Genomic DNA, 21,713 nt, shown 5'->3' with positions numbered 1-21,713 from the left:
GAAGATAGTTGGCCGAGAATGCTAGCATTTCCCAAATGAGTGTTGTCAAAACTCACAACCAGGAAAACCACATTCAAATTCAACACTAGTATGGAGAACGTCTCAGACCACACCACTTTAATGGGCTTCAGCTGCTGAAGGGCATGCTAAGTGTTGATGTCAGTGAAGCCTTATACACTGTAAGTAAACACAGATGACTACACACAGGTAAGTACACACAGGTAAATACACACAGATAAGTACACACAGGCACATTGGGCATCAGAACTTGACCATTATGGTGTTCAGACTTTTTCTGCATCATGCAGGTTGAAGGATCAGAATTTACCACATGTAACATGTGTGGATAGGCTTTGAGTGACTGGCTGTCATTGTGAGAGTTAGTGCACATCAACCTTTAGGTGTGTTATTTGGTTTGCATTGATGTTAAGGTTAAAGACACTGATCATTGTTTTCTAAAATTAATCTATTTAACTGGGATTATGGGAAACATAGATGAGATTAAGGGAAGTACTGTATACATGTTGTAAGACAACCCATGTAAAGCTTGATTTTTAAATAGATATTAAATAGACATTAACCTTTCATTTAATTGAAAATATCTCAAAAAGAAATGAAAAACACTGTAATAGTGTTTAATATAATAATTTTAATCATCATATAATCATGCACCTCTCCTGTAGAATCATGTGTGCAGGAGGAATTGGCACATACCAACCCCTCACAATCAATCTAAACTCAGTATCAATATCTAAACTCAGTTTATAAGTAAACCATTCCTAGGTGAATATATTTCAACATGTTTTTTTTGACTGGGATTAGCTCACACAAAACTTCCATGTCTTTTTTTCCCCAAACAGTAGTATTTCTGCTTTGAGCAATGTTTTTCTTTAAAACTTTGAAACTTTAAAAATATCAATAACACAATCAAAACTGCTGACAGTTTTGATTGTGTTATTGATATTTTTAAAGTTTCATACAATATTTCCATTCATGTAGCACACTTTATTTGTGTTCATAATCTGCATTAATTATTATGGAAAATTCAACTCTGGCTGTGTGCCTGTAAGAGGATAATGGATGTGGCACTTTGAGATGATGGTATACCGTGACATGTCTGCCTGACCTTCACTGTGTTGCTGGAACATAATGCCAGGATTGAGAGTCCCTGAAGAAAGCAACAACAATCTTTTTTTGTAGCTAGAAAGAAATGTAAATGGATTGTTATGTTTCTTTTTAGTTTTCTTTGTCTTTGGTGACGAATGAAAGGTGAAAACACACATGTTCAGACATTTAAAAGTTTGTTATTGCACCTTCAACATACAGGCTTTTCAAAACAAAGCCACACAGTTGTTTATTTCACACATTCCATCACTCAAGGTGTTCACTACAGCTGCTGAAATATTTCAACAATTCATTTGTGCAGATGCACAAATTCATTTGTCCAGAGAGATATGGGCCAAACTGAAATCAGATTCACACACCTGATTAAATTCAAGAAGTTTTCCAATTTTATTTAGAGCCCATGAGCCACACTTCTCAGATGCTGCCAAGACAGACAGGAGCCTGAATGCACTAATCTCCAGACTACGACATCTCTTGGCCTGAACTCCAGCCAAGTGTCTTACATATCTGGTCTGTGTCCAGAAACAAACAAACAAACAAAAAAACCTCTCACTGTTTGTGTCAAAAAGATTCAGTCCTTCATTAGTGACTAACAATTGTGAAGTCACATTTCAGCATGCTATGAAAATACAGGAGTTCACAGTTCTCATCTGCATTGGCTCACAACAACTATGATGACAAATTAGAAGCATAAAATGCAAAAACTGAAACAGCACTAAGATTACCACCACCTATTCAGCTCGGACGGAAAACTGTTAGCTGTATTATTTTAGACAGTGTTAGTGTTAGATTAGTGTTATTTTGGTTAGAATGGCCCTCCTTTGAAGTTTTGGCCCTCCTATTTAACAACAGCCTAAAAAAGGATGCTGATACCACATCATCAGATAACTAAAACCAAATATTTATCAAAATATTGTTTGGTTGAGCATGGTGATATATCTATTAAATTGGTTGGTGTTATGTTATAAGCTAATGTCAACACATTCCTAAAATTAAACTACGTGGGTGAGACAGAATATTGGTGTGAGGGTAGAAGGATAGTAATTCAAATTGCATTGTCTTAGAGGACTATGGTAATGGAAAAAACTTTGAATAGAATATATTTTTAAAAATTAGAGTATATTAGCTTTAATTCTAGCCAGGTTTATGTTATGAACCAGCTGTGTAAATGTGGATTAGCTTTTATGCCAGCAGGTGCTGAGCTTTGTCATCAGCAAATTGTTTCCCATCATGCATTGTTTCCCATCATGCATTTTTTGTGCATTTGGTGGAGAGCAGTGCCTAGCTCTGATTATTGTATCAGCATGACACCACTGCAAGTCATACAAAACATTTAACCGGTGTGAAACGTGCTGAATATGACTGTAAAGAACTGTGTTGGGTTGTGTAGGATTGTGTATGGCTGTGAGGGGCTGTGAGGGACCGGGTAGGATTGTGTAGGGTTCTGTAGGACTGTGTAGAGCTGTGTATGACTGTAGGGCTGTGCATGACTGTGTACGGCTATGTAGAGTGGTGTAGGGCTGTGTAGAGTTGTGTAGGACACTGAAGGGTTTTTAGGGCTGAGTAGGGCTGTGATCACTAATGGTCCTTCTGCTTATGCCTTGCATATCTCAAACAAGCCTAAAACCTTATCATGACAAAGGTAACAATGATAATTAAGCTCTCATTTAGAATACCCACATTTCCCTCATTTAGAATAAATCCACACTGAAAAATAGGTTTACCATACAGTGCTTATGTAAATAAGTTATTCATTTTTTTCTCTGAAATAAAATAACTTATTTAAGTGGAACATTCAATTTTAAATAAAGACTGAACAGAAAGTAACTAACTTCTGTTGTAATTGATTACTGAAATGTTTAAAAATCAATTTATGAGCCTCTCTGGCTTCTCCATTCCTCTCTTGCCTTAATTGGAAGCTGAGATTTTTAGATATTTTTTAATATACCATCCTGTAACGTTCCATTTAGATTAAACTGAACCATTTATGTTTAACCTGGAAAAAATGAAACCATCCCATCTGAATTTAATGAGATTGTCACTCAGGGTCATCTGCTGAGGAGCAGTAGAGGTGAGGAGGAGAAACAGAGCGAGTGATTGGGTGTGATGTTCCTGCTGAGGAAGGTTTATTGTCATGCGTGATAACCCTGCCACAGTGGCCAGCACAGGGTGAGCAAGGGATGCTCCCAGCTGAACTCTGCAGGCCTGTGTTGTCTGGCTGTATGTTGATCACCAACACTCACTGGGCTAATCTGCTTCCTCTGCTCAGTTCAGTACTCACAGGCTGTGAGGACACACACACACACACACACACACACACACACACACAGAGAGACAGAGAGACAGACAGCAACTAATCCTCAATGCCAGACTCAGATCATCATTACACCTCTTGAGAGGGAATTTATTCAGACATATATTTAGTTTCTTCAAAAAAATATGTTGAAGCCTTTTTATTTTTTCTGGATTTAAAAATTTTTAAATATGGCATGTATTTTAAGTAGGTGTTAAGTAGATCACAAATTATTGGGTCAGACCAAACATTGAATAATTATTCTTAACATGGGCTTAGTTGTTTACAGAGTAAAATAGTATTTAATTAGTAATCAGTAATTCAGTAATCATTATATTCAATTAATGTGTGATTTGGCTGACCATACTGGAGTAAGAGAGTCAGTCGTGTTTGTTTCATTAATCGCTGTGTAGGATCCATTTACCTGCATAAATGTCACATGTTCGATTCATAGAGGATGTTTGTTTGATTAAGACGTGATGTACCATTTAAAGTCCCATGTTTTCATTTAGGATTACTCATTTCAGGATTTGAGTTCCCTCATTTATTTTTAATGCAGGCTGGTACTGAGTATATTTGCAGTAGTATTATGTGTTTGAGAATAAAGTAAATGTGTTTTGTCAGTGTGTGTGTGTATATGTCTTAGTAATATATACTTAGGATCAGGTATCCCTCTCATGCTCCCTGACAAATTGTTCTGTCAACAGTGGTGTGTGGAGTCCATGCTCTACTGACCCCTCCAGACAGGCGGTCCTGCCATGCAGGAGGTGGTGTGGCCTCCTCCGCCTGCTTCCCAGGTGATGGGGAAGGGGTGAGCGTGGAGTGGTGAAAGGGAGATGTGCATGCATCCTGACATCCTGGCATCCCGACATCCTGTCAGTGTTTTGTCTCTGCTCCTCTGCCTGAGACTGTGTTCGTATACACTATACCACACTATACCACTATACTACTACTCCAACCCAGTGGTTGGTATAGTGTAGAGTAGACCTGGGCACATCCGGCCCTCTAACTATCTCTGATGGCCTGCGTGAGATTGTTGGAAAATTTGAAGTCAAAAGTAAATGTGTAACTATGACACCTATTACACTGTGATAGGTGCACGAAATCAAGGACTTTGACGAAATACAACTACACTACTTTTATTTTGAAGGCAACTGTTTTGTTTTTGTTTTTTAAATTGGCATTTTTTACACGCAATGTAAATTTTTTACAAAGCTCCACTCATCCAGGGATACAGCCGTCAGGACCAGCTTTGTAATATCACACAAAATTGCAAGAAACAGTAAGCCATTCTCTGATGGGGAGTTTTCAAAAAATGTTTGGTGGACTCTGCAGCGCTAATTTGTCCTGAGAAAAAAGAAGCGTTTTCAAATGTGCCCCTCTCCAGGCAAATCGTAACGAGATGGGTCGAAGACATCGTGGGGAATTTGGTGCTTCAGCTGCAAAACAAAGCGGATAATTTTAACTTTTTTTCCTTGGCTCTGGACGAAAGCTGTGATGTCCGCATTACATTCTCAGTGATGAAGTTCAACAAATCCAGATACAGATCCTCTCTCAGTGATGATCACTTGTGTGCTGTCCTTCGCATATCCACCTCAGATATTCAACCTGACTTCAATGCACTTGTTCAAGCCCAAAACAGGCTAGATTTCTTTCATTGAACATTTTTGTATAAAGTTAATGTGATGCTGGTCTTTGGAAAAACTAGTTTTTTGTGTGTAAAGTTGTGATGCTAGTTTTTTTAAATGCTGCAGAAGATTCTCATTTTCAAAAAATGTTTGTTAAATTGTGCTATAATTCTGTGCTCCACATTTTCATGTTATTGTAATGTTTAATTTACTGTTTTTTTATGAAGGGATAGTATATATACAGTATATAGGTATTGGGTAGAACTGAGTTAAGTATATTAGTCTGGCCCTCTAAAACCATTTCAATTTCTCATGTGGCCCCATGGGAAAATTAATTGCCCACCCCTGCTGTAGAGGGTAACTGCTGCAGTGAGTGAGAACATCCCTGTCTGCATAAGTGCTCTATGGTATACTAATAAGAGCCTCTATGTACTCTATGGTATACTAATAAGAGCCTCTATGTACTCTGTGGTGTACTAATAAGAGCCTCTATGTACTCTGTGGTGTACTAATAAGAGCCTCTATGTACTCTATGGTAACACTACATTTGCCTGTGTAACATGACTGATGTGTGTAACTTCAGAGTCCATTCTGTGATAACTGAGCCCTTGCAATGGAAAACCATATATCAGCCATTTCCCCTTTTGTATAATAAATTATTTGTACAACTTTACATTAAAACTACACTTAAATGTTAAATATGCTTTATTTAGACATCTCTTACTTTATTCATGTGGCCATTTAAAAATAAAACTTGCAATACTTTATATTCTTTTTATTTTGTAGAATGCAGAAAAACAGTAAATGGACATGTGAGGATTTTTGTTGCAAGTTCTCAGTAATTAGATATCAGTACTCTTCCTGCCCAACAGTGGAGACTGGAAGAGGAGCATGTTTGTGTGTTTGTATGTTTGTTTGTGTGTGTCTGTGTGTATATATGTGTATGTTGCCACATGTACTTTCTAAAGGGATACCACAATAGACATAAATTTAACCAAAGTAAACGGAAGTGGAGACTTCACATTAGATGGTGTTAAATCTAGTGTAAGTGTAACAGATTATGAAGCTTGTAGCATAAGTGCACTTTCGCAAAAAAGTAAAAATTTGTCTGCTACACTGCACAGGTTAATCAAGTTAATGGAAGGCTTGGATGTTATGTGCACCCAGGCAGAAAATAAATCTCAAAATGATGCCTGCCCAGAGATTATTTAAAAATAAATAAATAAACAAATAAAATGCCCTATCAATTCTGCTGTGAGGCCGTCAGTAAACACTTTGCACCGATATTTATTTTTTCTGCAGTGCATATTGCATGTTGGAATTATATTACAATGATTTGCCCTGAAATGTTTATACTGAGTGCAGAGCCAGTCACAAAAATGATAGGTGTTCACCTGGGCATGCTGGCTATAAAGAACCACAACATTTCTAATAACATGTATAATATCATAGTAGCATACAAGAGCACAGGCTTGACTTAGGACTTGTGGTGTGAAGTGTGTAACAGACTTTTTTATAAAGACCAGAATCTGTCTAGACCAAACTCAGATTTGTGTGTAACTCCTACATTATATTCACACTGGTCTGTTGAAAGGGGGCAAGACCCTAGAAATACAGGCTGATTTATGGAGATTGTTCCTGTCCAGTGTAAGAAAGTTTTGTAGGAACTGCACATCTACCACCAAAACAGCATCTACCCAAGCTGAAGAGCTTCTGATCTGGTGGCCAGTAATTCTGCCACAAAATATAAGTGGTGCATGTTTCTGACCTGATATCAGTGTGTCTGCTTTGATCCTCTGGTTCGACTCTCTCGCAGCTCAAATCATTATATCATAATATGGGATGCTGACATATTGTCTACTACAGGAAAATCTGACACAGTGTCTAAGTTATCTGTTCTCAGAGGGAGTGCAGGGAACTGCTTTGGTCTTTTGGAAGCCTGGCTTAAAGGCAATGATCATCCTGACTGTCCTATAAGATGTAAACTCAAAATGAGAGACCTTGTGTCACTGGAGAAGCAGACACCTAACACACAATCAAAGACATAGCATTTATTTTCTTAGCCTTTCTTTTGTGTAATTTTAAGTCCTATTGGAATCAGAATTAGAATCAAGATTTATTGGCCAAATACGTTCACACATACAATACATTTGTCTTTGATTATTCATTAGCTCATAATACACAACAGAACATAGACAAATTCTAAATCTTACACACACACACACACACACACACACAGTTATGTAGACATGCAGACATCCTTATGAAAACCTTCACACATACTTCACCCTAACATTGCCGGCCAGAGGAGTATGGGCCCCCCTTTGAGTCTTGGTTCCTCTCAAGGTTTCGTCCTCATGCTCTAGGGAGATTGCCTTGCCCCTCTCACCCTTGGCTTGCTCACTGGAGGCTTGGACTTGGACATTTGTAAAGCTTTGTTACAACATCTGTTGTAAAAATCGCTATATAAATATATTTTGATTTTGATGACATGCTTTCAGGTATATAACAAGAACATCAAATATATTCACTCTCTAAAAGAATATATAGATTAATAAATATAGACAGTATGATTGAGGAAATAATATTACTTATTCATAATATCAGGACATGATTGAAAAAGGTCAAGGTGAAGGTTATTTATATAATGATTTTTAAAGCAAATATTGTCCCAAAGCAGCTTTACAAATGTATGGGTCCATATCACTAATGAGCAAGCCGAGGGTGATAAAGGCAAGGGAAAACTCCCTAGATGGAATTTAGAGAAAAACCTTGGGAGGACCAAGACTCCAATGAACCAGGGAATACATCATCCATTGGGTGGTCCATCTAGTACCAGTCTATATTTTATTATGACATTTTAGTGCTGAGGGCCAGAGAGTGGCCAGAGTCCTGAGGGTGACCACAGTTCTTAGGGTGACTACAGTCCTGAGGGCTTGAGGGTGAACACAGTCCTGAGGGTGACCACAGTGCTGAGGGTGATCACAGTTCTGAGGCCCCGAGGGCAACCTCCAGGCTTGGTGTGACTGCATGGAAATTGTTTCAGTTCTATTTGGAGGTATGGTCCTATCAGGTGATATATAGAGGATCCACATCCAAACTATGTAGACTCTCCTCTGGTGTTCCACAGGGCTCAGTATTAGGCCCCCTTCTCTTCCCTTTGTATAATCATTCTCTTGGTGATGTAATATCTTCTCATGGTTTCTCCTACCACTGCTATGCCGATGACATTTATTTCTTTTCCACCCTCTGACACGCAGGTCTCAAGATGCATCTTAGCATGCTTGACTGACATTGTGTCATGGATGACAGCCCACCACTTGAAGCTCAATCCCAGTAAAACTGAGCTTCTGTACATCCCAGGTACTCCCAACCCTCACCATGAACTCCCCGGTATCACCATCTGAAGCTGCCTCTAGCCTGGGCATGCCAGTTGTCATTCTCAACTCATGTTTCAAATCGGGTCTTACAAATTTCTCCTTTGTAACATACGAAGGATTCGGCCCTTTCTCTTGCAGGAAACTACCCAGGTACTTGTGCAGTCTCTTGTGAGCTCAAACTAGACTACTGCAACTTGCTACTTACTGGTCTTCCTCTAAGAGCCATCAAACTTATACAACTTGTCCAGAATGCAGCAGCATGACTGGTCTTCAATTTTCTGAAGTTCACACATGTTACTTCACTGCTGGGCTCCCTTCACTGGCTTCCAGTAGCTGCACACATCAGATTTTAAACCTTGATGCTTGCCTACAAAGCCAAAAATGGACCAGCCCCTTCATACATGAGGGCAATGGTCAAAGCCCGAGCCATACTTCGAACCTCAAGTATGGCTCGGCTTGAAATACCATGCTTCAGGTCTCATGGAAGACAAACATCGAGACTGTCCTGTCCTGGCTTCAAGATGATGGAACGAACTCCAACTTGCTGTCTGGACAGCAGAGTCCCTTGCAGTCTTCAAACACAGACCAAAGACCATCTATTCGTGGAATATTTAAATGACAATCGAACCAGCTCCTATACTGACTGACTAAACTAGTACTTATTGTAGGGTATTATTTATTACTGTAGGGTATTGTTTATTTATTATTGTTGTCTAACAAACTCTAGCACTTTAGTTTATTACACTTATCATTGTTTAAGATAGACCATGTGTATTTTGTACTTCTAGGCATCAGCACTGATCCCTGTATTTCTACAGTATTCTAAACCATTGGTATATTAGACTCTAACCTGCTGTACTGGCTAGGATGTATTCTATAAGTAAATGACAAAGCACTTTTGTAAGTCGCTCTGGATAAGAGCGTCTGCTAAATGCCGTAAATGTAAATGTTATATTCAATAAGGCTATTTTTCTATGCCACTTTAAATACCTCTAATTTAGTATTTCACTATTTATGTTTTATGATGCCTGTGCCTTTGTCATATATTATGGCTACATCAACACCGCAACCATTAGGCTTTCTGTAGTTTAGTAGTTCTGACTTTCATAAAAGTAAAAAGGACAATAATAAAATTACTCGGTGTATCACCTTCTAAAACAAGTTTATAAAGTGCTTTACATGTGCCACACCTCCAGCCTTTGACTCCTCCCACTCTGCAGCGTTTGGTGTTAAATAACCATACTAGCATTCAGTCAGTGCCTCGTCTTTGTCCCTCAGTTTCAAGTTGTTTTCCATGTTACTTCTGTAAGCTACTGCATTATTTTTCCTTGACGTCTTAGCTCTGTTTGTCAATGGTCCATCTTAAGTCTGTTCAGCAACACTGCCCTGTGTGTGCTAAGTCACACCGCCCTGTGCGTGTTCAATCACACTGCCCTTTGCAGTAAATTTGCAGTAAAATATTACATTTACATTTTACAACTTACAAAAGTGCTTTGTCATTTCCTCATAGATACATCCTGGCCAGTACAGCAGGTTAGAGTCCAACATACCAATGTTCTGGAATACTGTAGATTACGGGGAGCACTGCTGAAAAACAAAGCATAATAAAAACAAAGAGAGAACATTTTGAATGTTTTTTTAATGTTTGAAATGAATGCAGTATTAAATCAGAGTGTTTTGATTTATTTTTGGAAGGCACTAAAGTTGTCAATTGATTTCAGGCATCCAGGAAGATAATTCCAAAGCTCAATCGCATAATAACTAAAGTATAGTAAATAAAAGTATAATAACTAAAAGTCTATTGACTAAAAGCATAATAACTACAAGCACAGCCTTTCAGAGGTGAGGCTTAAACAATATTTGGACGTTACGCTTCTCTGGCCTTTTATCTAAAGAGATGTGGAGAGATGTGGATGGTTGAGCAGCTGCCTGTATGGAGTGTGAGGTTGAGCTACTGTCACGGAACGCTCTCCTCCCACGAGTCACATGGTTTGGCCCGCTGTGTTGCAGTGGGAGTCTCTTGTTTGTGTATCTTGTTTGTAACCACGCCTGCACACACCTGCACCAGGTTAAGTCTCATTATGTCTATGTATTTAAACCCAGCCTGGTGTGTGCAGTATTGTCGGTCATTGTCCATGTTTGCCTTTGTTCAAATTTGTGTTGTTTATGTGTTGTTCACAACATTAATGTTAAACGTGTTTATGTTCGTTTTCACCATGTTCATGTTTATCGGTTATGTTATATGTGAGTGCCATTGTCTTCCGTCTTTTCCAATAAATGTTTGTCTATGTTGACAGAGTCTGTGCGTCCTGCTCCTCACCCTGAGGCACTCGGGCTGTTAGATACTGGAAATGTGATCCTGGACTTTTCTAACCTACAGTGGTTATGTATTCAACTCTGCAGCTAATTGACAGTCACTATTGTCTGGGACAAATGGGTTATACAGTTGGCACAGCCCTGCAGGTTTTTCCATTCAGTAATTGGGTCAGTGACTGAGATCATCTGCCTTCATTTGCTGGAGCAGCGTTTGGCTTTATGTTAGTTTTGGTGTTTGGATTTAATCTCTCATATCTTATTTCTGAGAATATTTCTTTCTTGATTGTACACTGTCCTGCCTCATCTTCTGTGTGGCTTTAGTAAAGATTGTCTTACAAATGCAGTAAAGTTTCCATATATTTACCTAAGCCCTAATACATAATACAATTCATAGATCTGCTTATTTAGCTGTTAAATTCATTGTGTAAGAACTGATGTTTCTCAGTAGAGCAATATGTAATAAATAGCATCTTATAAACTGATCAAAAATATTATTCTGATCCTGGAGGAGTTTTGGTACATTCTGGCAAGAAAAAAACCCCCACTGAAAGCTGAACAGTGGCAAATGGTAATGTGGCATAATTTTCAAGTCTCCATTACTTGGATAAGAGGCCTACCGAGGGAATTAATAGATTTTTTTGATAATGTTGAAACTTAGTTTAGACAAGGCTCTGTCCTAGCTCATCATAACCTCATCTGTTATACCTACTGATAGAGATGGCCTTGATGCAAACATTTATTTCATTATTGTTTTACTTGCTCTGTTGCTAAGAAACAGTCTGTGTAGTTGTTTCAAGACACCGCTGGGCTCTTTTTCTTTTTTCAAGGTCAGTCCCAAAGCAGAGGACCTCTCTTCCTGGGTGCTTATATGGTGTTTTTTCCAAGATACAAATACAGGTATATATACTTATGTTTACAATAATTCCTTTCATGCATTTATATATTTAATTTTATTTAACATAGTCTATGATGATACTTAACAGTTATAACAATATTAATTCATTAATTAATTCTACTGTACTGGTGTCACTTGGTAAACTTCAATCAATAAGAAGGCCATTTTAGAGGGCTTTATTCCATGTGGTAATGTGCAGGCTACCTTCTCTAGAGAAATGTTGAAGCAAGGGAGAGGTCACAGCTCATGGTCCAGAGGCTACAGATAAAACAAGGCAGAGGTCAGAGGTCATGGTCCAGATGGTACAGATAAAACAAGGCAGAGGTCAGAGGTCATGGTCCAGAGGGTACAGATACAGCAAGGCAGAGGTGAGAGGTCATGGTCCGGAGGGTACAGGTGAAGCAAGGTAGAGATCAGAGGTCTTGGTTCAGCCGTTACAGATGAAGCAAGGCAGATGTCCGAGGTCATGATCCAGCTGGTACAGATGAAGCAAGGCAGAGGTCAGAGGTCTTGGTCCACAGGGTACAGATTTAGATGACAGTGTTTGGAAGAAGACAGGACTGGATTGCTTGAGTTTCAACAGAGCATCAACGTTGAATAATCAGTTCCTCTAGCATTCTGGAAGTGGTGCACTACTGCCTACATGATGATAAAAGCAGATTGGCTGGGGCCCAGATTCCCAAAAATATAGCAGTATTGAGGACACCTATACTATTGGTGAGTGTGTTCAGACTAAGGTTTGCCCTGCTCTTTTAGAACATGTAATACATATTCTGTATTACTGCTGAGTAATACTTGAGCTTAATACTTAGGTTGTCATGTCCGTCTTTGGGTAAATGCTGTACAATGCTTGTTACACAGAAAAATGCTCACTTGTACATTTACATTTTTTAAAACACATATTTAAATTTTCAAAATGAAATAGGCCAAATTTCTTTATCTCAGCACTACAAATATAAAAATATGATTCCAGGAAGGTAATGTCAGTGTAGTGAAGTAAAAGCTGTAGAGGCTGTAAAAACTGCAGTGCAGTGCACAAGGTTTCCAGAGAAGCATGACTGGACAGAAGGTCTCTCATCAACTGTGCAAGCAAAGTGCTTCTCAGAGTTCTCAGAGGTGGAAACAGTTTATAATATAATATAATATAAACTGGTTCTAGCTCATAGAAAGGCTGAAACAATTTGCTTGCACAGCTGATGGACTTTTATCTGAAACGTCTTGTTTCTTTCTTTTTTTCTTGCATTTCTTCATCTTTCTGGGCATGCTCGGTAATCTGAGGCTTGTGTGTATGAGGCAGAAGGCGGGGGCTTAGGTTTTCTCCTCTCAACCCCCAACTCTTCCTGTCTCTCCAGTGTTTCATCTGCTTATATTGTTATTATTTATAAAAGCATTCGGCTGGCATACGTTATGTAAGGTTTATACATTTTTGCTTGTTGCTCCCAGCTCAGATACAGTTTGGGTGCAGCTGGAAACCTGGGTTCTGCTGCAGTGAACGAAAGAGAGATTATAAGGCTGTCAGGAGAGAGAGAGAGAGATTATAAAACTGTCAGGATGGGGATTCCAGCTCCCTGACTCATGGACTGCGTTTGCACAAAAAAGTGGTGGGGGCATTCACCCTTCCTGATTACTAAATCAGGTGGGATCTGTCAGGGGTGATCTACCAGAGATTACTGAGACACAGGCCATTGGAGACTCCATGACCATGCATCTAATGAGCTGTTCTGACTGAGGAAGAGGAGTGAGAGAGAAGCAGAATAAAGGGAACACCCACTACCACTCACTTTAACACTATTTCACCTTCCAGACAGGAACGTTACATCACGTAGCCACATGGTGCCACAAATTCACTTTTTTGATAGAGAGAAAAACATATTTGCTGTGTTTCAACTTCATAATTCACTATCTTAAATAATTGTATTTTTTAGTATAGCTTCAATTTGTCACAATCCCGCTAATCAAATTATAAGATCATGACTTGTTAAACTTTTTTTTTTGTTTATCCCTGCAGTATTTTGTCTTTTACAAGTACAGTTCTGGGTAAATAATATAATAATTAAGGAATAGAACACAGGGACACAAAGGAAGTGTTATGGTGAATTACATCACACCTATGATTTGGTCGCAATAGATCACAGCTATGATGTCATTCGCAATAAGACATGACCTCGAGTGTTCTGTTACTTTTATACAACAGTCCTACAAATGTTGCTATGCAACATTAATAACTGTCTGCCTGCACATACAAGAGGTATATGGTATAGCACTACCAAGTAACGGCAGTTTCAATTAAAAGGCAAAATAAGCGACAAAGAAAGAAAAATAAATTAATACATTTTAACAGATGGAACTAAGTTATTTATTAGGGTTATTTTGTAATTTGTATTTGTATAGAGATTACTCTACACTAAATGTTCATTGTCCTGTTAGAATAAAAGGATGCTCTGTAGGACATGTGGTGGCATCAAACAGCCTTCCACGCTTTGTTATGGCCTCGTGTTCATTGTTCTGCCATCACAGCAGTCTACCTAAACATTACAACAGTCTACCTAAACATTTACATTGTCCTGCCTTTGATGAAGCAGGTATGAATGACCTCCAAGTAGTTGTGTCTAAGCCAACTAGCTGTATTCTCTCTCGCTCTCTCGCTCTCTCTCGCTGTCTCTCGCCGTCTTGTTCTGTGTCTCTCCTCGCTGACTCTGATGCCATGCTGTCGATGGCCTGTGGAGTAGGCTCCAGGCCTGCTTGATTGCACTTTTGATTTCCCATCCACTTGTGGAGTCCCACTGGGGTGCATATTTGTGTGGAGGCTTCAGATAGTGCTTCCAGACCGAGACAATCCCTGGAACACAGGCCTCTGTCACAACAGTCGTACCTGGTGTTGAGACACCTTTTTTTTTCTGGCCTCATTTCTTCTGTAAAATGTGCAAAAATACAAAATCTTCTTGCAGTACTCCTCTGTCTTTCTCTGCTTCACAAATGTAGTTCAAACACCTAATGCATTTTTTGTTTTTTACTTCATCATTTATGCATTTATTTATTTTGATGTGTAGCACTTCATAGGCCTGACTTGTAACTCACTCACTCACACTTAAGAATAAAAATAAATACTTTATTCATCCTGAAGGAAATTATTGTGTCACAATGGCACCATCCAGCACTGAACAAACATGTTTCAAGTTTAGCTGTCGATTCTGCAGAATGGGGACCTGTTACCTCTCAGCTTGCCATGTTGTAAGGGCTTGCAGGGAAACATAAAGTGAAGCAAGGAGATGGATGCAACTGCAGAGGGATTTAATAACAAGACAGGACACAAACACAAACAATAACCAGGGCGAGACACAACATAAGAAACTAAGCTTACAAAGCAAACATGGGCTAAGACATGGAACAGCATGATAACCCAACGAACCAAACATGAACCAAAATAACTGGTTACACACTAGGGTAACCAAACACAGGGCTCAAATACTATGACTAATTAGGCCAATGATACAGGTGAACATAATTGCAGGTGGAAATACAAACAAGGGGGCAGAACAGAACAAGACAAGGAACACAAGGAAGCATGTGGAAACATAACCAGGAAGAAAACCAAATGGAATGAGTTGCCGTGGGAAAAGTGACACCAGGGAGGGGCAGTTGTGACAGATGTAAGAATGCCAGTTCATATGAATAACCTTGTTTGTCTTTGTTTAAAAAAAATGACATTTTGTGCAGTTGTCATATTGGAGATAACAAATCTAAATGCAGGAATCATTTAGCAAATCCACTTATCCACTTTTAAAAACTGACCCATAGTTTCTAAGGAGTCCTTCATATAACATTTGATGTATAAAGTACAGAAATTCTACATTTAATTACATTTACATTTATGGCATTTAGCAGACGCTCTTATCCAGCGCGACTTACAAAAGTGCTTTATTATGTTAACATAATAAACAATACCCTACAGTAAGTACTAATTTAGTCAGTCAGTATAGGAGCAGGGTTGGTTTCACATGCTCACATGTACTTCTTACCCCCTCCCTTGGACTTGAAAGAGAAGTGTTAGGTTTTGGCTAGGTGTGGCCAAAGAGAAGATCTCTAAAGATCAAAGATCTTTAGTCTGCAGATATCACAGAAGAGGGACATGAAACACCTGCTATGTCAAAGCCCTCTTTCACTTCCCACACTGGGGAAACAGAGATGTATTGCTGGTTTCCTTTTCTATTTACAGTGTTTAGCAGACCCTCTTATCATATATCAGTATGACAGTGTATGTGCTCACTGGTTTTCAAACCTATAACCTTGTGCACCTTGTCCTACCTGCCCTACCTCACCAGTCTACAGGAGCATGCACACAATGCACTGCCAATATCTCTCTCTGTTAGGTTTTGTCCTGAGTTCTGTCTGTTGATCTGAACTGATCTGAACTTTTCTCAGTTCAGTACATTTCTCAGTACGTTCCTGACTCAGTTTCTGATATCTCAGTCCACTCTATAGTTCTGGCATTGCTCTTCTTTAATTAAAAAGTAGTGATTGAGTGTATTTCATTGATTGCCTTGAAGAACAAGATGAACTCTACAGGCGACCCTGTGAGGGATATTAAGACACAGATACCCTTGATAAGATGAGGTCATGGTGGGATTAATATCCTCTTCTGATTAATATCTCAGGCTGTAAGCACTGATCAATCATTACATTTCTTTAATATTTTTGTATCTGTGTTTAAATAGATACTGAATATGACTGCATTCAGTGAACTCATCTTATTGTGTGTTTGATTGGAGTGACTAAAAATAAATGGCATTTCCCCATTAATGAGCGTAATCTTTGTTATGGGTTTATCTAACATGAAAAAAGTCCATTACAGCACATAACAGTAATGAAAATACTGAAAAGATAGTTACAGGAGATTGTGGCGTGGAGCTCTGTTATGACCAGTGCTGTGTGAATTGGCAGAACCTCCATCTGAAAGGAGCTGAAGCCATTCAAATGGATTCAGTGCACTTTAAATAACGCAGGAATAAGGTCATTAGGGAGTTAATGCAGTAAAGCAGACAGCTCTCATTATTCATTAGTGCTTATTACTCAGTTACAAACCTGATCTCTTTATCACCAAACATAGCCAGAATAATGCAGTAAAAAATGTTTGTTTTAGAAAGACTAATGGGTTTGTGGCAAGAGTAATTCTGGTCGAATATTCATAGATCATAATTATTTCAGTAGCAAAAGTGAGGCACAAATGTGAAAATTGCAGTGCTTGAGGTGAACACTGTTGCATGATATTGTGATTCATACTCGTGTTTTGTTTTATAGCACTAATTAAGTCTAGATAAACAAAATTAAAATATTTTAATGGTCTGAGAGTAATACATTATCATATATTATTAAAAGAATACAATGATGAATAATTTATGCTGTATAGTTTTATGATTGATAATTTATACCCTCTTCAGATAATTATTAAATATTGTGCTACTGTAAATTATGATAATTACTAGAATAACGTAGTTAAACAGATATGACAATAATAAACACTAAAAAATGACAAGATGATTAGTATCCTATACACCAAATGAAACGATAACATCATTAACAAATTCTGCTGAAAAATAATTTGGTATGTCAGTGATAGCAATCTTAGCAACAGCATTTTCAGTGTTTTTTTTTTTTGTTGTTTTTTTTTGTATTTGGAGGTGATGGACGCAGGGGGACTAATATTTCCTGTAAAGGAAACCAAACAGCTGAGTATAAAAAAAAGCTAAATTGGTGGGCTCCCATCAATCAAATACCCAGAAATCCATATTTAATGTGGCCACAGCATTAGAAGTGCATGTGTTTCTGAGCCAGGCTTATTTTGGGCCTAATACATTTACCTCCACACTTAGCCGTATCATGAGTTCTGCTGTCCCACTTTCTTTTAGTGATGATGACACACTCACAGGGGCTCAAGCATGTGCACTGTTGCAGAAATGGCTCCATTGTGAGCCTGGGCTAATTACATCAATGACCTGCTAAAACACGGCAGGTCCCGTGTAATAGCTGGTGCGGGGGGTCGGGTGGGGTCCTCCATTAAGACCACGGCAACATAGGGCCCTGACCTCAATTAGAAGAACTCCAGTCCTTCTTCCATGATGTTTGGGCCCGGTTGGAGACCCCTGCAATCTCCACCATGACTGGGCCTTTAACGGCCCGAGTGCTGCAGGGCAAGGAGCAGGACATACAGAATCGCTTGACAGAGACAGAAGTTTATTAACGAAGATTCACAACATCGGCACACACATATAACACAAGTGGTGTACACAAACACAGGCATTGAGACAGTGAACAGAGGCACAAACATGAACTTGAACAGGAACAATGACTGACAATTATGCACACTCTGACAAGGGTTTAAATAACTACAAACATGACAAGACTAAATTGATGCAGGTGTGTGCTTAACAACGTGGGTGTGGTTACAAACGAAGTTAACTTCCACTGCACACGGCGGGCCATACCACTTGACCAGTGGAAGGGGAGCATTCTGTGACAGGCCAGGTTGGAGACCAGTGCCATCTCCACCATGACTGGGCCAGTGAGTTGCCTTTCAACAGGGTGCATTCTGATAAGGAAAAGTTGTTAAAGGCTTCCATAACTGATGATTGTGGCCTAGTGCTTGTCTGTTTATTTCAAAATTACAAATTTTCCTTAAGTTAATTTAGATAAGCAATAGTTGCAGATATATAATATACTGGAGTGTGTTTATGCACTAATTTACTTTTAAAATATTCCTTTGTGACTTTTATTCTAAAAAGTTTTTTAAAGCAATCTTGCACTTGTAGACCATATTGACTTGTGAAGAAAATAGTTTGTAGTAAACAGTGTGTAGTATATGGTCATATGATCATGGCTCTAGAATAAGAAGTGTCAATTTTAATGTCACTTTTAATTGCAAGCTGCAAACGTTTTCCTTAATGTATATTTTCATCTGCCAGTCAGTGCTAACATACGTTTAATGAGTGTTACGTGTTTGTATTGTTACTTGGGTTTTTCCATTTTTTCCCTCGTTTCTTCCCTCTTTTTCTGTCTCTGTCTGGGAGTCAGCATCACCCTATCACTGATCTACCAATCACTATGTGCAACTAAAGACCGGTGGTCAGGACCTTGTGTTGATAAACGACTCTGCGAGAGCTGGAAACAGCTAATTTATTGCTCTAGGGATTCTTGCATGTTTTACCTGCCTTTCCTCGATCATTATTGACTCATACGACTTCTGTTTTGACTGTTTTTTAGAATGTGTTTAGATGACGACTTTGGATAAAGATTCAGGACTGTCAGCCGAGTGTAAAATAACGCGTTTCTTTTTTTTTTGTGTCGTTTGCTTACCGTTGTGTCTACTTAGACTGAGAACAAGTTAACAAGTATGTTCACCTACAATGTGCATCACATACGTTCATGTCTAGACACCATGTTAAGAGGGTGGGTGCCACCCCCTTTATTTTATTTCTAGAGTGTAGTCAGGTAGTTTTTACTTTATTTTGTTCCAATAGGACTAGGTAATTGGGCTGTATTACAGACTGTCTTAGTGGGGTGTTTACTGTTTGCTTTGCTTTGGCACCATCTCAGTTCTCTTTCCTGGCTAGCACCTGTGTGTGGTTTCACTTGTTTGTATATATCCCGTTGGGTTGTGTTGTTGGATGCTGTTTGGGGGTAAGTGTTACATTCCAATGTTATTATTATATTATACACTCAGTGTCCCATTAAATGCATTTTGCTCAATGATCTGTGTGGGTCTACTGGTTCTCAGCTAGTGTACTATTTGTTCATGTTCCCACCTCCTCACCTTGAGCAGAGCCTGCACGTGAGCATGTAACAAGAGTCTGAACCATTACTGTCCAACATGAAATAAAACATAAATAGGAACATGAATAAGAAACTGGACAAAACTTACTTTCTCCACAAATTCATTACACCTCAACTGTATATATATATATACACACCTCAACTATATTTATACACATCAACTACACTCATGCACCTCAACTAAACTTATATACCTCAACTACACTTATGGTCTGTGTACTACTGTTTTTTGTTTTTTTTTCTACTAATTTATGAAATATTTCTCAGGTCACTTAGTTTTAAGCTGTAAAACTCTTTTTTAGCTATTCTCTCTTTTTTTTTCTTTTTTTTTGCGGCTGCTATTTTTGATGGGAAACGGCCCAGAGGGACCCCATTCTCCTGGAAACAGTTTAAATTCAACTCCTGGAGATTTTAATAATTAGTTGGTATGTAGAATGTGGCATGCTACAGCAGGGGAAGCGCCAAGTCTAAAGTGTAGGGTCACTCATAAAAATCATCTCACTGAGGGAGCACAGCAGACATGGTGTGAACTCACACCCTGTAATAACTGTTTGTAGGAGCTTGTCTTACTGAATTAAAGACTTGCTTCCCAAAAAAGCAGTCATCAATAAAGTTTAGAATATTGATAAAGCTTCTAGCTTTACCATCTAATGGTGATTTACTAGTAAAGTATTTAAATGTACTTGAAACTCAGGCCTGAAAGTACTTGAAAACCCCTGAACTGACACTGATAAAGATCATTCATTCTGCTTATTCTCTAGGATCCTTCTTATAATGTAGGTACAATGGCATTTAGAGCACTGTTAAATGGTTAATAATGTACAACGGGTAAATGAGTAGTTGTTTTATATCACAGGCAAACAAAACAATCAATTTACGTGCAAACCATAGGGACCTTAAGATGATAGAAATAATCGTGCTTAGATATCACATACTATACACTAGTACAGGTATACAGAAATGAATGACAAAGTTTCGGCAAAAGCATTGAAGCTGCACATCAGTATAGAGCCTGGAACAGACCCTCTCTATCTGCACTCCCAGTCCACTGTTCAGTGTTCAATAGTCCTGTTCAGTGTTTACAGCTCAGTGTTCAGTGTTCCCTGTTCAGTGTTAAGAGCTCAGTGTCCAGTGATCATGGTACAGTGTTCAGAGCTCAATGTTCAGTCTCCAGAGCTCAGTGTTCAGTGTTGGCATATCAGTGGATATTCTACGTGTTGTAGCCATTTTGGCTGCTTAGATGTGAACAATCTCATGTTATCTGCAACAGAAAAGTGAATAACAGAAAAGTAAATAGTAAACACACACACACACACAAACACTACTGCCTCCCAGCAGTAAGAGTGAACGCACACACACATTACTGCCTCCCAGCAGTAAGAATAAACACACACACGCACTACTGCCTCCCAGCAGTAAGAGCAAACACACACACACACACACACACTACTGCCTCTCAGCAGTAGGAGCAAACACACACTACTGTCTCCCAGCATTAAGAGTAAACACACACTAGTGCCTCTCAGCAGTAAGAGTAAACACACACTAGTGCCTCTCAGCAGTAAGAGTAAACACACACACACACATTATTACCTCCCAGCAGTAAGAGTAAACACACACACACACACTACTGTCTCCCAGCATTAAAAATAAACACACACTAGTGCCTCTCAGCAGTAAGAGTAAACACACACACACACACATTATTGCCTCCCAGCAGTAAGAGTAAACACACACACACACACACACACACTACTGCCTCAACGCAGTAAGCGTAAACGTACACACACTACTGCCTCTCAGCAGTAGGAGTAAACACATACTACTGCTTTCCAGAAGCGAAAGTGATCACACACACACACACACACACACACACACACACACACACACACACACACATTATTGCCTCCCAGCAGAAAGAGTAAACACACACACACACACACTACTGCCTCCCAGCAGTAAGCTTAAACGTACACACACTACTGCCTCTCAGCAGTAGGAGTAAACACACACTACTGCTTCCCAGCAGCAAGAGTAATCACACACAGACACACACTACTGCCTCCGAGCAGTAAGAGTAACCACACACAAACACACACACACACACACACTACTACGTCCCGGCAGTTAGAGTACACCCACACACACTACTGCCGTTGATCAGTAGGAGGAAACACACACTACTGCCTGAGAGCATTAAGAGTAAATACAAACACACACACACACATTATTGCCTCCCATCAGTAAGT

At 39.0% G+C, this 21,713-nt stretch overlaps 1 protein-coding gene across 7 annotated transcripts in view; it reads left to right on the top strand.

The window, feature by feature from the left end:
* The window catches only part of zgc:172282 (leucine-rich repeat and fibronectin type III domain-containing protein 1-like protein), a 148,650-nt gene that overhangs the window by 9,426 nt on the left and 117,511 nt on the right, over nucleotides 1-21,713 (top strand). For 3 of the 7 annotated variants that reach the window (XR_014117800.1, XR_014117798.1, XR_014117797.1), the window contains one exon: nucleotides 11,570-11,639. The exons of 2 other annotated variants lie outside the window; for them this stretch is intronic. The gene's annotated coding sequence lies outside the window, so the exon portion shown is untranslated. Of the gene's footprint in view, nucleotides 1-8,306; nucleotides 8,410-11,569; nucleotides 11,640-21,713 lie in introns of all 7 variants that reach the window. 2 more of the 7 variants (XR_014117796.1, XM_081699724.1) reach the window with 1 other exon arrangement.

Source organism: Electrophorus electricus, chromosome 17, assembly GCF_041902795.1.
Source record: "Electrophorus electricus isolate QZ-2024a chromosome 17, ASM4190279v1, whole genome shotgun sequence".
Lineage (NCBI taxonomy): Eukaryota > Metazoa > Chordata > Actinopteri > Gymnotiformes > Gymnotidae > Electrophorus > Electrophorus electricus.
Note: the sequence above shows the minus strand (reverse complement) of the source record. Positions and strands in the feature narration are given on the sequence as shown.